Here is a 10577-nt window from a genome sequence, read left to right on the forward strand (position 1 = left end):
TTCACCTTCTCGGCAGTTATTGCTCCAACTGCCGAGGGGGTGAATACCAAGAACTAGTATGATCGCGTCTGTTCAGGTTCAGGTGCCTTAATAACATCCTTTCATCTTTCAGTCGTTGTGCAGCTTCTGAATTCTATCTGCTCTTTTCTCTTTCTGTCTTTTTTTTCTATTCTTATTGTCCTCTGCCGCCTTTGCTTTTTTTGTCATCATTATCTGGACATCTCCTTTCTTTCCTTTCCCGTGAATATCTTTTAAGAATCTGACATCACTGGCTTAGGGTCTAGTGTAGCTCTGCCCCGTACTAAGTCCTCAGGCTCCGAGTATATATCAGCGCCAGCTTTTCTTCATTCTTGAGCCTTCTGTTGAAATGAGAAATTCTTGTTTTATCTGTGGCAGGTCTATTCGACGCCTTCTTCAAACAGATTGCCTTGTGCCTCAGAGGTTTGTTTTGATTTTGCTCTTATCATCTTAAGGGAGAACTGTTTCTGACTTGTCTCTGTTTTGAAACTTTTTGCAGTTCCTGAAATAAAAATGGGTCAGCTCAAAATTCTTGAAAATTTGATGTTACCTCTAAGGCGTCTGGATGGTGCATTGAAGATCCTTCTGGTATGGCAGCCGAAGGGTGGGACCATTCGGGAAGCTGCTGAAACTGCTTTACCCAGGTCGTCTGGCCGGCCTCCTCCTCTGCTTGTTGCCCGGGCTCCAAAGAAGTTCTGGGCTATTGAGGGGTTCGCTCTAACTTCACCTTTTTCCGCAGAGAAAAAGGGAATTTCCTCGATGCCCCTGTTGTCCTCTTTTGATATAAATGGGAGTGGCGCCGACGCTCAGCTTGTTGTTCTTTTTGATGTGAAGTACCAGTATTATTATTCCCTTTGGTGTGAAGTACCAGTATTACGTGAGACTGGGATCTGCTGCACTCAGTCAGGTCTCCAGCGATTTCTTCGAATGTGTACTTCGCGATCTCTTCGGGGCCATAGCCCGAAGACTTATGTTTTTCATGTGTGGTGCACGGCCGGCATACAATATCTGAGCTTGTTCGAATGTACCGTGCATCACATTCGGGTAACCGGACGTTTGCCCAGGGGGACAGTGAGAAATGCTTATGGGAATCAACTTGTTCAGTTCCCCTATAATAGCGGGACAGATCTTGGCCTTTTCTGAAAAACTCACATTCCGAGCTACGAGAAGTCCTCCGAGCTGAAGACTAGAATAGTAGGGTAGGTGATAATCGTAGATGATGAAGTATCTGGATATGTAAATCCTTTAAGGATAGTCTTTCATCCCGTAGTGTAGGCCTTTGTAACGTGCTGTAATGTGCTTTTTCTTTTAATGAAGTTCTTGTTCTGCTCTCATGCTTAAGCTGTTCTTCTTTTATCATGTGTGAAATACTTTAGATTGCTCGCCTTATAATTTTAACCAACTGAGCTCTGTCCTGCTTTTTCCCGAGCTGATCTAACCTATCTGCGAGCTCTGATGAGTTGAACTCCGGATCCACTTAGCCAACTGGGCTTTCAAGTTTCCGAACTGGACTGTCTATCCGAGCTGTGAGCTCGGTCTTTACTTCGATGAATTGAGCTTTGAGTCTCCTTCATCCGACCGGGCTCTCAGGTCATGTTGTCCGAGCTGGACTGACCGACCCGAGAGTTCTGTCTTTGCTTAGTGAAATGAGCTCTGAGTTTCCTTTAGCTGGCCGAGCTCTCAAGTCATGCTGTCCGAGCTGGACTAATCCGACCTCTGAGCTCGGCTTCTGATGAGTTGAACTCTAAGCTCTCAGCTCTGTATGATTCCGAGGTGCTCTTGGCGCCTCTTTCCGATCTCACATCCTTTGTTTAATAACGATAAATCAAATCTTATAACTTTTTAAGTGATGAGCAAGTCTGACCTTTATCATGCTCCCATTTGCTTGTACTTTTGAGTCTTTTCATGACTTGCCCCTCTGTTTCCTCGGCATTTACCATAGGGATGGTAAAGTAGTAGGCTAAGTTGCTCTGACTGATGAGTTGGGCCTGTATTATGTGGATGGCGAATGGGCTTTTAAATGATGGGCTGTCATCGTATACTTGGCCCTTGATAGATGTAGATAAGCCCAGCGATCATCCTTGTGCCCCTTTACCGTCTCGCCGGGTATTACCTAACCGTTGAGAGGGTAAACTTCGAGAACAATTAATGATCGCGCCGCTTCAAGACAAAACTGTTCAGATCAACGCCCTGCCTCATAATTGCCCTTCTTTTCGAATTCCTTCTGTCTTTTGAAGAACTAGCTCTTGTCTGCTCTCTGTCTTCCTGCAACTCCTTGTACGGTTTTTCATCCCATCGTGTTCTCAGGTACGCCTCCTTGTTCTTCCATGGCAAGTTCAAAGCTTCCTGATGTTTTTGACCTTGAGTCGCATATTACACCTTCCAACATAACTAATCACATTACCCGGAGGCTTTTAGATACTCCGTTGTATCTTATTCGAGCACCTCTTCCAAATGAGAGGATAGTTCTTCCTTACCCTCGCCCTCCTGGTTTGGTGGATCCCCAAGAGGTTCGTAGCATAGTGTTTTTCCTGAAGCAGAGAGAATTTGGTCTACCGTTTCCTTTTACCCCTTTCTTTGTTGAGGTCTTTGAATACTTTGGGGTAACTCCTCGAATGTTATCCCCAAATTCCATTTTATTCATGTCTTGTTTCGAGTCTATCTGTCTGGGTTGGGGTTTCGCACCTACGGCCTGTCTGTTTGTCACTTTTTTCCGCCTGGTTAGGGCGAAGCAAAACTTCTATTATTTTTCCCCCCGTAATGGGCTGTCTCTTCTTACGGGCTACAAGGATTCTATAAAGGGATGGGTAGAGAATTTCCTTGTGGCGGAGTTAAAACTAGGGTCCTGCCGATCGTGGGATGTGGACCTAAGGTGGGGGGAGATCTTTTCGGGCTGCAACGATCTGCCCGAATTGAGTCTTATTGAGCAGGTCGGGCTGCTTCGACTGACTTCCGTTGAGAGGAAGTATGATGTTGAGAAGTGTATGTTTGCGTCCAACCTTAGGGATATCCGGGACACGGGTATAGTGCTTTGTCCGGCTATTCTGTATCTTCTTTGCTCATAATATCAGGAAGTATGCTGACTCTTTATAACTTCTTGTTTCTTGCAGCTTCTGAGGTTAGAATGGATGGCATCAAATTCCCCAAGAATTTTGACCTGTCTCGGGAGAACATGCATGCAATTTTTGACGCCTTTGGGGATGGGCATTCTGTAACTGAGATTGCTGCAGAGCTGGCTCAGGCCGCTTCCTCTAAGAAGGTCAGCCGACCTCCCGTCAAAGCTTCTTCTCGAACTTCCAAGCCGAGCTCTCGCAGCATCAAATCAGCTCGGCCATCTAGCCATGGTGGGTCGAGCTCAACCTCGACGCCTGCTGAAGGGTCTAGATCCGTTCCAGCCTCCTCAGAGGTCGTGAGGGAAACTTCCCTAGCTATTGTGGAGCAGACCCAAGCTACTGAACAAGTGGGGCAGGGTGCCGCCCATTCTACTGAGGGGGTGTTAGGGGGGAAATTTAAGTCCCCTGTTGAAGACAAGGAGACCTCTGGGACAGGGATGGAGATCATCCTCCTAGAGGATCAAAGCCCAGAGGTTTCTGGTGAAGGTGCCCCTGCCCCTGTGAGGACTGAGCCTGAGGGATCTGAGGGTGTCCCCTCAAAGACCGGGGGCAAGCGTCCGACCCCTTCTGGAACGCCTGTCCCATCTCCTGCTCGGAAGAAATCCAGGACTGCTGCGGGTCCTTCCCCACCTCTTTCTCCCATTGGGAAGGGGAAGGGTGTTTCTGCTGTTCCTTTGTCGTCCCCTACTGACAACATTCTGGACCTGTCAAGCATTTCCTCTGAGTCTTCGGCCTCTGCTGTTGCCGCACTTCTCCGGGAGCGGATGTTCGGCGGGATAACAGAGGCTTCGGATCCTCGTCTTCTGGCCCTGATTGGTCACTTGGCCAGTTCTACCAAGGAGCAGGTGTCCTTCCAATCTCGCTCTCGTGAGGAGCTCGGATCCACGATTGGAGAAATGCTTCTGATGGTAAGTTATTTATTTATTTTTTTTTTCACTTCTCTTTGAGTTTGCTTTGTTTCTTTTCTTGACAATTGTTCTTCCGTACTAGGTGTTAGGCCTGGTTATGGAGGTGGATGCCCGTGACCTCTCTCTCCGGGAGTCCGTGGACCGCCGGATCGAGGAAGCTCGTCGCGATGAAAACCTGACTGCCACCAGCGACGCGAGGGGCCACCTGGCAGCCGCCCGGGAGCAGATCCAGTCTCTCCGAGTGGAGTTGCATTCTGCGCTGGAGGCCTCTAAAAGAGCTGAGGACAGAGCGGCTGAGGTGGCAGAACATAGCAAATCCCTGGAATCAGAGCTGTCTCGTACTCGCAGGGTTCTCCAGGAGTCCAATGGGAGGGCAGCTGAGGTGGAAGCTCGTTGTGTAGAGGTTGTAAAGCAGCTGTCCTCTATGACAGCGGCCCTTCAGGAGAGGGATGAGGCTGTAAGCCAAAAAGCTGAGGTCCAGCGCCAATATGAGGCCTTAAAGGCCGATTTTGAAGGGCTTCAAGCTCACCTGAATGAGGTGAGGGCTCAGAGGGAAAGTGCCCTAGCCCGGGTGGAGGTCCTTGAGCAGGAATTGGGCACAAGTTCTGAACGTATCAAAGATCTGTCTTCATCGGCTGAAGAGTTCAACCTTCGCCAACAACAGCTAAAAAATGAAGTCAGGGCTTTGGAACGTAAATGTTTAGCCCTGCTCGAGGTGGTAAAGTATGCCGAAAGGAAGGCTAAGCTAAAGCGTGAACAGTGTATAGCGGAGTATCAGGAGTCTGATGAGCTGAAGGTTAAAATTGAACAGGCCTGTGAAGCTCATCTTCAGGACTACAAAGACTCTTCTGAATTTAAGGAATTTGTGGCTGAGGCTTGTGAAGAACATCTTGATGAGTATAAAGCTTCTGGTGAAATGAAACAGGCTATCATTGATAAGGCCTACCGCATGTATGTAACTGGCTACAATCGCGGTTTAAGAGAAGCTAGACAGGCTCCTGATATTCCTTTGGCCAAGCTTCGTAGGCGCGAAGTGGACTCAGATGGCGAGTCAGTGCTATACGGGGAGGATGATTTCCCTTTGCCCCGAGGAGATTCTCGGAGGAACATAGACCGGCCAGCTGAGTCTTCGTCAGGGAAATCCGAGATAGGGTCGGAGGAGGATGATCCTGATTCTGAGAAAGACGGCCTCCACCTTGGGTCAGAAGTTGCCCCTACTATTAATGTTGAGAGCTCTGGCCCAAAGGACACCGAGCTTCCTTCGGAGGCGGCTGTAAATAGAGATAATGCAGGCGAGGGTGTTCTTACTGATGTAAGTCCTTTAAGGACTATTTATCCTCCTGCCTCGCCGGAGAGATAAATTGTAATAGTCATTAATGAAATATTAGTTTCCTTCTTGTTTTTCATATTTCTTGACATTTATCTCTACTCTTCGTATTTGTGATATAAACTACATATTTTCATTCATAAGCTCTGAATTAATCTTAAGTTGCGAGCTCAGCTCTTAGCTGATAGTCTGAGAGATCAAATCTCGTACCTTTTTAATGGCAACTATCATGTCAGTTTTTGGCTTTTAGTCCTTCGTTCTTGGTTGTGACTTCGTATATTTGTTCCAGATAAACTGATTTAGGCTTTGATTATAGCCTTTTTATCCTCCTAAGGATTTCTTTATTTATGAGTCTTTCTATGGAGGGAGCTCGGCCTTTCTCTTTGGCCTTCGTATCTTGATCCTTTAAGGATATGAGTCTATCCGAGCTGCGAGCTCGGTCTTGGGCCTTTGTGAATATCGGTCCGAGCTGGGAGCTCGACCTTGAGTTTTGTGAGAATATAAGTCTATCCTGAGCTGGGAGCTCGGCCCTTTTTTTTTTTTTTTTTTTTTTTTTTTAACAGCTCTGGGCTCTTCTCTTTCCGAGGTCGGAATTGGATTTCATAAGTTGTCCCTGTGGAGAAATTTTTCATTTCGGGAGGCTCTTAAGTCCTTCACCGACCTATTTTTGATTCTAGGAGATCTTACGGGATCCTGGTTTTCTTTGAATTTCCGGGACGACCTCGGGGCCTCGCCGGTTGTTTTTGTTTCCAGGAGATCTTACGGGATCCTGTTTTTCTTTGAATTTCCGGGACGACCTCGGGGCCTCGCCGGTTGTTTTTTATTTCCAGGAGATCTTACGGGATCCTGTTTTTCTTTGAATTTCCGGGACGACCTCGGGGCCTCGCCGGTTGTTTTTGACTCCAGGAGATCTTACGGGATCCTGTTTTTCTTTGAATTTTCGGGACGACCTCGGGGCCTCGCCGGTTGTTTTTGACTCCAGGAGATCTTACGGGATCCTGTTTTTCTTTGAATTTCCGGGACGACCTCGGGGCCTCGCCGGTTGTTTTTTGTTTCCAAGAGATCTTACGGGATCCTGTTTTTCTTTGAATTTCCGGGACGACCTCGGGGCCTCGCCGGTTGTTTTTGACTCCAGGAGATCTTACGGGATCCTGTTTTTCTTTGAATTTCTGGGACGACCTCGGGGCCTCGCCGGTTATTTTTTGTTTCCAGGAGATCTTACGGGATCCTGTTTTTCTTTGAATTTCCGGGACGACCTCGGGGCCTCGCCGGTTGTTTGTACAAAATTCAAGCTCATTGGCCTTACTGTCGCTTCGTCATCTCAGCTGGTTTTGTGCCTAACTGAGGCCTTGTTTTATGTAGAACGTTATTCATAAAGATAATCACATTGTATAAACAATTTTTATTTTCTCATGTCTGTCAAAATACAACGTCTTTCTTTACGAATATTTCAAGGAAAATACCTTTTTAGGTGCTGGATGTTCCAAGCGTGGGGCTCGGGGTTTCCTTGCATATCTTCGATTCGGTATACCCCGGGCTTAACCACTTTTGTCAGCTTGAATGGACCTTCCCAGGTCGGTGCTAGCTTGCCTGCGGCTGCTCTTTTTCCTGTAGCTTTCAGGTTTCTTAAAGTCAGGTCTCCCACCTTCAAGCTTCTTTCTCTGACCTTTTGATTGTAATATCTTGCCGCTCGTTGTTGATAAGCAGCAGTTCGGACTTGGGCTTCTTCCCTAACTTCTTCAAGAGCATCTAGAGTGCTCCTTAATTTGTCCCCATTAGCGTTCTCACTAACGAATTGAACTCGATGAGTGGGGATCTGCAACTCAACTGGGACTACAACCTCTGTGCCATAAGCAAGTGCAAACGGGGTTTCTTGAGTGGGCGCTCTGGGAGTGGTTCGGAGTGCCCATAGAGTGCTATTGAGTTCTTCTGCCCAATTCTCCTTTGCGCCATCCAGCCGTTTCTTTAATCCTTGAAGGATAGCTCTATTAGTGACTTCCGTTTGGCCATTAGTCTGAGGATGAGCCACGGAGGAGAACTTATGCCATATGCCCATGTTCGTCGTGAAGGCTCTGAAAGTGCTGCAGTCAAATTGTCTGCCGTTGTCTGAGATAAGTACTCTTGGTATGCCAAATCTGCAGATGATATGTCCCCATACGAAATCTATCATCTTGCGAGCTGTGATTGTGGCTATTGCTTCTGCCTCTGGCCATTTCGAGAAATATTCCACAGCCACCACTACGAATTTCCTTTGCCCCGTAGTCTTGGGGAAAGGTCCCAGGATGTCAATTCCCCATTGTGAGAAAGGCCATGGACTGGATATGCTTGCTTGAGGAGTGGCAGGGGTCCTGATGGCATTAGCAAATCTCTGACATACGTCACACCTCCGGACAAACTCTTCTGCTTCTTTTCTAACAGTGTGCCAGTAGTATCCTTGCCTGAATATTTTGTTAGCTAATGTCCCTGCTCCCTCGTGAGCCCCACATAGGCCTCTATGTATTTCCTCCATTACCTTTGCAGCTTCTTCCGGACTCACACACCGGAGCCATGGGCTGGACTTCCCTTTTCTGTATAAAGTTCCCCTTATTACTTGGTAATTGGCAGCTCGAGCTGCTATCTTTTTGGCTTCAACTTTATCTTCGGGGAGTTCGCCCTTTTCCAAGTATCTCAGGTATGGAGTCATCCAAGTTGGGCTCTGCTCCACCTGCAGTACTGTGTTTGTCTTCTTGAAAGCAGGTGTGCTGACATGCTGTATGTATACTTCATCAGGGAGCTGCTCTAACTCTTCTTTGGTCAGTCGACTAAGCAGGTCTGCCTCCTCATTTTCATCTCGAGGTATCCTCTGAAATCTCGTAATAACTCCTCGGCTCGTGAGGTCGGCTTCCATAGTTTTTACTTTATCAAGATAACTCTGCATGATGGGATCTCTGGCCTGATATACTCCCGTCACCTGGTTGATCACCAGCTGAGAGTCACTATTTACTTCGAGGTCGGTTACCCCTATTTCCAAAGCTACCAACATTCCGTTCACCAAGGCTTCATATTCGGCCACATTATTAGAAGCTTTGAATTCTAGCCGTAAGGCATAACATACTTTAAAGCCCTCCGGCCCCTTAAGTATTATCCCAGCGCCACTGCCCTCAGAGCCTGATGCTCCGTCTACATATAGCTTCCAGCTGGACTCTTGGGAAAGCTCTCCCTCTCCTTCTTTTCTTGGTATCTCCGAGGATGATCCTTCCTTCTCCTCGTTGAATGAGCATTCTGCTATGAAGTCAGCCAGCGCTTGAGATTTTATAGCTGTCCGAGGTCGGTACTCCAGACAGTAAGGGCTGATTTCCACGGACCATGCTAACATCCGTCCTGAAGTTTCCGGCCTACGTAGGATCTTCTTTAAAGGTTGGTCCGTCATCACAACTCCTTGGTGGCCTTCCAGATAAACTTTGAATTTTCGGACTGCTAACAACAAGGCATACGCCAATTTTTCAATGTTCGAGTATCTGACCTCAGTGTCTCTGAGTACCTTGCTGACGTAGAAAACAGATTTCTGCTCCCCTTCTCCCACTCTTACTAGTACTGCACTGACTGCTTGCTCTGAGGCTGCCAAGTATATCAGGAGTTCTTCCCCTTTTACGGGGCTGCTGAGCACGTGAGGCGAGCTGAGGTATTCCTTAAGCTCTGTGAAGGCTTTTTGGCAGTCTTCTGTCCATTCAAAATTCGGGACCTTCCTCAATTTTTTGAAGAATGGCAAACACTTTTCTGCCGATCTTGACATAAATCGGTGAAGCGCCACTACTCTCCCGGTTAATCTCTGGACGTCCCTTACACAGGTCGGCTCTGGCATATTCAATATGGCTTCCACCTTCTCCGGATTGGGCTCAATGCCTTTTCCACTCACCATGTATCCCAAGAACTTTCCTCCCCTGATGAAGAAAGCACACTTTGCTGGATTCAACTTCATCCTGTATTGATCTAACACCCCAAATATCTCCCTTAAATCCGTTATGTGTTGTTGAAAAGTTGAACTTTTAACCACCATGTCATCCACATACACTTCTACATTCCTGCCGATCTGGTTCTTAAAGATTTTATTCATTAATCGTTGGTAAGTTGCCCCGACGTTTCTTAATCCGAAGGGCATAGCTCTGTAGCAGTAAGTCCCGTCTTCAGTTATAAATGAGGTCTTCTCCTCATCCGTCTTTTCCATTGGGATTTGGTGGTAACCAGACATAGCATCCAAAGAAGACATATAATCAAAACCGGCCGTTGAGTCGACCATCTTATTAATATCGGGGAGGGGGTAACAATCTTTAGGGCAGGCCTTATTCAGGTCGGTAAAATCTATACACATCCTGTATTTGCCATTGGCTTTTTTGACTAACACAGGATTTGCCAACCACTGTGGGTACATAACCTCCCTAATAAAGCCTGCCTCTTCTAGCTTCTGCACTTCTTCCTGGGTAGCCTGCTGCTTCTCTCTTCCCACTACTCTCTTCTTTTGCTTTACTGGTCTGGCCTCGGGGAGGACATTCAATCGGTGTGTCATCACTTTGGGGTCAATTCCCGGCATGTCTGAGGGCTTCCATGCGAAGGTCGACGAGTGACTTCGGATCAGGGCCATGGCTTCACCTTTTTGTTCTTTGGTGAGGCCGGCATTGAGACTGAAGACCTTACTCGCTTCTTCTTCTGATAGGGAGAAGGTCTCCAGCTCTCCAACGGGCTCTGTCCGGGCTTCCTTTGTCTCATCTCTGACCTCCAAAACTTCCGAATCAAGCGCTTCTCCGGTTGAGTTCGGTTCCGTCACTGTGGCCAAGTATACTGCCCTTGCTTCTTCCTGGCTGCCCCGGACCATTCCCACTCCTCCTTCCGTTGGGAACTTGAGTGCCAGATACCTGATGCTAGTGACGGCTTCGAAGTTGAACAACGCCGGCCTCCCCAAAATCGCATTGTAGCTCAGTGGGAGTTTGACCACCAAAAACACCTCATGATGGGTGCGAGCTCTGGGTGCTTCTCCCAAGGTAAGGGCCAGCTTCACCTTCCCTTCTACAAGTACCGGTGCTCCTCCGATCCCTTTGATGGGTGACTGGTCCCGAACCAGCTGTTCCTCTGGGATTCCCATCTGCTGGAAAACCCGATATGGCAATAAATTGACCTTACTCCCATCATCCACCAGAACCTTCTTCACCCGAAAATTATGAATGACTGCTTCAATGA

This window comes from Manihot esculenta, chromosome 11 (genome assembly GCF_001659605.2).
Source record: "Manihot esculenta cultivar AM560-2 chromosome 11, M.esculenta_v8, whole genome shotgun sequence".
Lineage (NCBI taxonomy): Eukaryota > Viridiplantae > Streptophyta > Magnoliopsida > Malpighiales > Euphorbiaceae > Manihot > Manihot esculenta.